Source organism: Mauremys mutica, chromosome 8 (assembly GCF_020497125.1).
Source record: "Mauremys mutica isolate MM-2020 ecotype Southern chromosome 8, ASM2049712v1, whole genome shotgun sequence".
NCBI lineage: Eukaryota > Metazoa > Chordata > Testudines > Geoemydidae > Mauremys > Mauremys mutica.
This window is the reverse complement of record NC_059079.1, coordinates 22,307,592-22,314,864: the sequence shown is the minus strand read 5'-3', so window position 1 is coordinate 22,314,864 and position 7,273 is coordinate 22,307,592.

Below are 7,273 nucleotides of genomic sequence, written 5' to 3'. Positions count from 1 at the left end.
GAAATGGGAAATGTAATTCTCTTTCATTTATCCGTGCATGAACAAATTAGTTTCAGAAGCAATTTTACAGTAATTATTACCATCTCCAATGGATTAGATATTTCGGAAATATTCAGACTAATGTCAAGATCACAACTATCACATCCTGATTTTACTATTTGATGTTATAGTAATTTAAGTGTTCCAATAATTTGAGTGCATGACTAGACTAGAACAAAAACACATTTACAATTTATAAAGTTTGTGACATTGAAAATTTTATGGTAAAGTGATTTTGACCTTTGGAGGATATGAAAAATTCAGTGGTAACATGATCTTTATCATTGCAGCATGGCACATTGATATAGTCTGTCATTTCATCTCATATTCTCTGATAATGATATATGTTTGATCTTTTATATCTGGTAATATTTAAGGGTCTCATAATTACAAATATATTTGGTAATCACTCTGATAGTACTGATATGAGAATTCATTTAACATTTATATGAATGTCACATTTCCTTTTACCGGTGATACATTGTAATTACACGCAGAGTTAAAGAACAATGCTGACTTATTTTGTCTAGTTACTTATAGACTTTACGGTAAATAAACTTTCATTTTGAGATGTTTTACTACTTACTTTAATGAATGGTTACTGTGTTGCACACCAACATTATCTGTATTTCCTCTGGTTTTTGACTCAAAGACCTGGGTAAAATGTGCTGATCAGAAATATATGAGTGAATGAATTCCTCTTTGGAAAATTGTGTACACATTTAAGGTGGGATTTTTCAAAAGCACTCAACAATGGCTTAACTCTGCTTCTGTTGAAGTCACTGGTAAAATTCTCACTGACCAACAGCAGCAGAGACAAATCAGACCTACAAATTCCATCCTTATATTAGAATTCTGGCACTTACCTTGCAGAACAGGGTTAGTCCCTCTGTGAATGTTTGTCTTTCTTCCACGGGACAGAAATGACTTTGTCTGTACAAAGTGCAAGCTGGTCTCCATAGAGAAGGTTCAAGGACTGGAGAAACAAGTATCAACCCTGCATTACATAAGAGAAAATGAAGATTTCCTGGACAGACATCAGGATACACTTCTGTGGGAACAATATTCTGAAGAATCAGAGCAGGCTGTGCAGCGGGGACAGAAGGATGGTGAAGAAAATTGGCAGCATGTGACCTCCAGAAGAAAGAGGATCATCCATGTACCAGCAATGCAGATACAGGTGAGCAACCGTTTTCATGTTCTCTCCACAGGTACTAATGCGGAGAGTGGACTAGATGATACATCTGAGGGAAGGGAGCAGAAGGAGACTCCACCGATTGGAAGGCATGAGATGCCTTGACAGAACAAGGAGTGATAGTCTCAAGTTGCAGTGGGGGAGGTTTAGGTTGGATATTAGGAAAAACCTTTTCACTAGGAGGGTGGTGAAGCATTGGAATGGGTTACCTAGGGAAGTGGTGGAATCTCCTTCCTTAGAGGTTTTTAAGGTCAGGCTTGATAAAGCCCTGGCTGGGATGATTTAGTTGGGGATTGGTCCTGCTTTGAGCAGGGGGTTGGACTAGATGACCTCCTGAGGTCCCTTCCAACCCTGATATTCTATGATTCTATGAATATAATCATGAAACACACATACTTCGTGAAAGTCATATCTGCACATTTTATGCATTTCATCTGCTCCTATGCACACTGCATAAGAAAGATGTGGTGGGCCATACTTATGGAGGTGCTTATAACTTATTTACCTCTGACTGATGACCATTGTTTCACATCAGAAGTCTGGTATATTAGTGCTATCATTGGACACGTGTTGTGGGTGAACATTTAATTCAATATTTGTGAGGTTGATTACACTGATGCTTTTATTATACTAATAATACATATTTCTATTATTTTAATACTTCATGCATGAATGATGATTGTTCACAGCTTATGCATCCAGAGACTTTGTCTTTATTTTTATATTTTTCCATTGTGTTTAGTCTGGATAGTATGTCTAAGATATTTCATGCTCATCTGGGGACTGACAATAAAAATTACTTGAGTGCTCTCAAATCCAAATGAAGTCAGCATGAACTGAGGGCATTAAGGTCTTACCAGGAGATGCTCATCACTTTACAAAGTCAGGTTCTATGAGTGGTGACAAAGTGGTCTTAGTATTACACAGGGTAATATAAGCTAAGACATAAAGGATAAAGTAGCCACTAAAAATCTCTATGAATTTTCACTCTTGGAAATAACAGCAGATGAGTCATCTTACAGTAATTGGCATATAAGATAGTACAGACACATCATCTCATGTAATACATATGTAGTAAAGTATCTGTTGCTATCTGACTGGAGTTTCAGCCACATATACGACATCTGAATATGCTTTAGATCAGTAGCAGGTGATAGGATTTGTTTTACTTCCCAATAAGCTGTAGACTCAAGTGAGTAGTGTTTGATAGCTCCTAACTGGTAATTACATAATTATTCAGAGCTTAATGTCTTAGTTGTCACATAAGCCTACTCTACAGTGAGAAAAATTCCAATAATTTAGACTCTTCTGCTTCCTGCAATACTTATTTCCTTCCGTTTTGTGTGCTGAATGGCTAAAATCAGCAATTATAAATAGTCTGTTTTTTGCTCCAAGTGATATCATTAGTCAGTTCTAAGTGAGTCTAAAGAATATTTAAAACATGTTTAATACAGTCAACATTTCTACAGGATTTACTATGAAGTCAGCATTGTCTAAGGCAATTTATCTGATTTTCTTCTATTGAGAAGATGAAGGGCTGAGAGGATGAGCCAAACAAGAAGCGTGAGAGGAAAAAAATTTAACTGAAGTAAAAGAAAATCTCAACACCCATATTTCAAATGTGTGTATATAGTCCCTCTTTCTCAAATACCTCCTAAAATCTCATCTTGATGAAAAAGCAAACTGACAATCAAGATTATTATAGGTACAATTAGAACATTTTTCCGAGAAAGACAACTGCCGTAACTTTAAACCGTCTATAAAAAACAAACTACTAAACAACCTCCCATTTCTCTGTACAAAGATAAAAAAAAAGATCTGACAGAGAAAGATAAATGCATCCGCTATGCCTGCAATAGGCCTGATCCAAAACCCATTTAAGTCAATGGAAAAGCTGTCATTGATTTCAATAGGATTTGGATCAGGCCCATGGTGCCTCTGAAGCACAAATATAAACCAGTTGTCATTTTGGATTTGTATTGCCAATGATTAGCTTTCTGCAGTGGAACTGGAAACAACTGTTTTGCTACAAATGTTCCTGTAAAAATTTGGAAGGTAGGCTACCCTTGTGACTAAAGCCCAGGATTTAGGATTAGGTGGTCAGGGTTCTATCCCTGACTTTACAACAGACTTGAATGATCGTGGGTGAAGTTAAGTCATGTACACTTTCTGGGACTCATTTCCTCTGTCTGAAAAACAAGAATAGTAATAGCTACTGTGCCTATGTCAAAGGCATGATTTGAGGCTAAATTCATTAATGCTTCAAAACACTTTGCAAAATTCAGGTGGATGGCACAATAGAAATACAAAGAATTAGTACTCTGGTGTATTATATCAAAGTGGGTACTGTTTTCTTTAGGATTATACTGATTAGGACTAAATATTCTTCTCATACTATCTAGAATACATATAATTTGAGAGTACAGTTAAAATTTGTTACAGTCTGAAAGACCAAGTACAATAACTATAACCATTTTCAATAGCAAAATGCACTATTTATTATAGATGTCATGACTATTTCTGCTTATCCCAGGAATACTCTAATTGATATGGATCTGATAACCCAGTGAAGGAAAAATGGGAATGAGTTGGCAGGTGGCCTTTCGGATTTAAAGGGCACACGGCATATTAGCTGTGCGTTGCTTACTCACCCTGGAATACTAAAGACATCATATGGTATGCTATCCCTTGCAATTTTTCTTCTTCATTCTGATAAATATTCTACTCATATTCCAAAAATAAGCATAATTTTAAAATCGATTTAAATAAGTCAGATCCATTTGTGAGTATTTGATGTGTGTATGTAAGATATGTTTTTGTCTTAATGGTCCATATCCAATCTGTAGCTAGATTTCAGTATTAGAGTTTATGCCTTGGCAATGCATATAAATAAGAATAATTTTTTATTCTACTACTAAGACATGGAAAACTAAGTTAGTGTTGCTTCCTGAGGCAATGACTTCAAGATAATGTTTCTTTTAACACTGGCAAAGATCTCACTGCAAGAACCCCACTTCCCTTAAACTAAATAATATTTGCTGATTTTTGTAAGGAAAAGCATCTAGGCATATGAAAAAAAAAATAGACCAAGTACCCGTATTAATATTTTAAACAATGAATTATTTAGACACTGAATCAAAATAAAACAATCCAGACTAATATTTCAGTAGACTGCATGCATCTATATGTAGATTTCACATCCAAGCAAATGGAAATACATTAAATTCCACCTTAAGATCTTACTATGCTAGTTCCACAGCAAATTAGTATTAATGATGACATCAAATGTCATTCCTTGTTAACCTTACCTGTCCAAACCTGCTGACGACTCTTTCCATTTCCCATACAGCAAGGCCAAAAATCCCTCAAAAGACTAGTTCTTTTCCAAAGCCTGTTTATTACATAGGTAGAGCATGTAGCAGTGAAGGGTGCCTAAAACTTCCCATTATAACCTCCCTTATCAATTGCTTATAATTTTGCCAAGCTTTAACCGCTGGAACTGAAATTTTCAATGCTTGCTATCTGCCTCAGGTTGAATACCTTCAGAAAGTTTCAGCAAAAACAAATACATATTGATATCGATATCTATATTTATAAACACATACCAATAAATGGAATTAGATTATTGGCCACTCTCTGATCCCAGTTACATCAGTAACTCCACTAAAATCAACTGATTTACTGCAGATTTTTAGTGATGTAACAGATCTGAATCTGATGTTTGATACTTTTGTGAACTGCCGCACATTTTCAGAATAGAGCTCCAGAAACTGGATATGTCACTGGGAGTTTTGCCTGAATTAGGAATGCAGGATAGCTCTACAATAAGGAATCAAACACTGGTTGTCAGTTAAGGCTTCTTCTGTAGGAACAATTTAAATACACTTTCTAACAATTCTCTGAAAAAACTTTTCAACTCAGGATAAAGGAAAATGATGTCTGTTGCTCAGAATCAGCAGGAAGAAATGAAGTACCCAATCCTGCTTCCACTGAAATCAATGGGAAGGACAGCAGGTGTGAAGTTAGTGAAAGATAACATCCCATTATATGTTTAGTACTTATTTGTTGTAGTAGTTGTATGTCAGGATACCAGGATGGAGTCTGATGTAGTTACATTTGCTGTGATTATATATAGCCTATAAAGGCTAAGAAATGCCTCATCAGTGAAAGTGTTACTTTAAGGCTAGCTTCAAATGATCTCTGTGTCAGTAAATCCCTAATGGTATTGCCAATAGATAATTGTGGTGTGCAAGCAAATCACTGCCATTTCAAATGGCATCTTGCGCACCATTTGGTATGTGGGGAGTGCAGTTTCATTATGCCAGTTAAACAGAGGAAGTCTCCGTGTTTCAAGACAGGTTGTGAGTGGTTCAAACCTAGCATGCCCAAACCAGAAGGTTTATTACACAAGAGGCTGGTGAGTACTGTTCCAGTCATCAAAGAAGATTTCTAGAGTGGGGAATAGCAGACGAGAGAAACAGAGTAGGGCCCAAAACTGAATCTGAGCTTCAGATTAGAAAAGACAAACCAATGGAAGAAACTGCAAAGATTGACCCTGATCAGGAAATTCTCCTGCCTACACCTCCTTGAAAAAACAACAAACAAAAACAAACAAACACTGGAAAATTTGTACATTTAAAAACACAGATGGCCCTTTCATGTGAAGACAGCACATAAAAACCACTCTAAATAGGAAAATAATAACTCTGTAGAATGTAGACTTTGCATAAGTGTTAAATTTGTCAGTGATGAGCTACTGCTCTCTAAAGTGACAGGAGACCACATTGAATTTCACAATCACCATTTTTAGTCATTAGGCTAAGTTAAAATGGGGACTGTCTGCCACAAAGTCACAGGTGCTTGTTCAGTGGCTGATTCAGCATTGCTTATGAGAGGTGGCACTAGTAACATCCTCAGCAATCAGTGGAACCACTTCACAGAATGTTCTAATACAATATTTATAAATGGTTGTTTGCAGCCCTGATTCTTCTGAAACTTTGACTCCAGTTCTCCCTGGGGTAGCATTTATCTGTTGCTAGTGATGTCTTATCAAAGGGCCAACAAAAGAGAAAGATCGGGCAAAAACTTGAAGAAAAGGATTTGAGGAAAAAGCCAGTGTAAAAAGAAAACTTTCATTTGTGTAATCATGTTGGGGTTTGGGGACATAGTAGATGAGGTCAAAGGACTCAATGAAGCCTCCAGTGTTTTCAGTCCTGGATTGATAACGGTCAGTCTTGACAGTGCAGTGTCACCAATTTCCCTGTTAATGAGATAGCAGAGGCTTCCTTACCCTGCAGAAAGCCTTCTTTCCAGATGGCATCGGGAGCATAAAAACAGCCTTTATTCTGAGATGGAGATAGGAGGAAGACTATTCCAATTAAATAATATATTGTGGTAGAAGGATTGCTTCACTAAGCTTCTTTTCACCTGGTCCCCATTATTCATCCCCCTTGCAATGAAATCACTCATTATACTCCTACCTTGTGGAGAATTAAATCTTTGATCAGTGGTCTGTTTATGAATGACTACCATCTGATGATGTTTCTCTTCCCATAAGAGATTTGGACTGCAGAGAGTTTGATATAGTGCTATGTAGTAAAGCTGTCAGACAAACATTTAGACAGGCAGCATTGTCATTCTAGGCATTCCACCCACAACTGCATTTTTCTCATCTAAAGCTGTAGGCTTTTTTACGGGATACCATTGCCAAGTGGGAACATTATCCAGTTGTTCAATTACTGTCTATGGGTTATTTTTTAATGTGAGGAATGCTTGATACTTATACATTCCAGGGCTAAACCAGTTCCAAAAATGGTACATTTCTAAGGATATTCACAGATTTGGTATAAAGAATGGACCATATCTGCACACCAATTTCATTTCTAAATATTTTATCATAGAATTTGAAAGTCTTGTAACTGTGTCTGTCAGATACTTTCATGCAATAAATAATTAATGGGTGATTATTTGTCTTTCATTGTACTCATTCCAACTGATTCACATATAGTCCAAAATATTTTACATGTCATCAGACTGTGT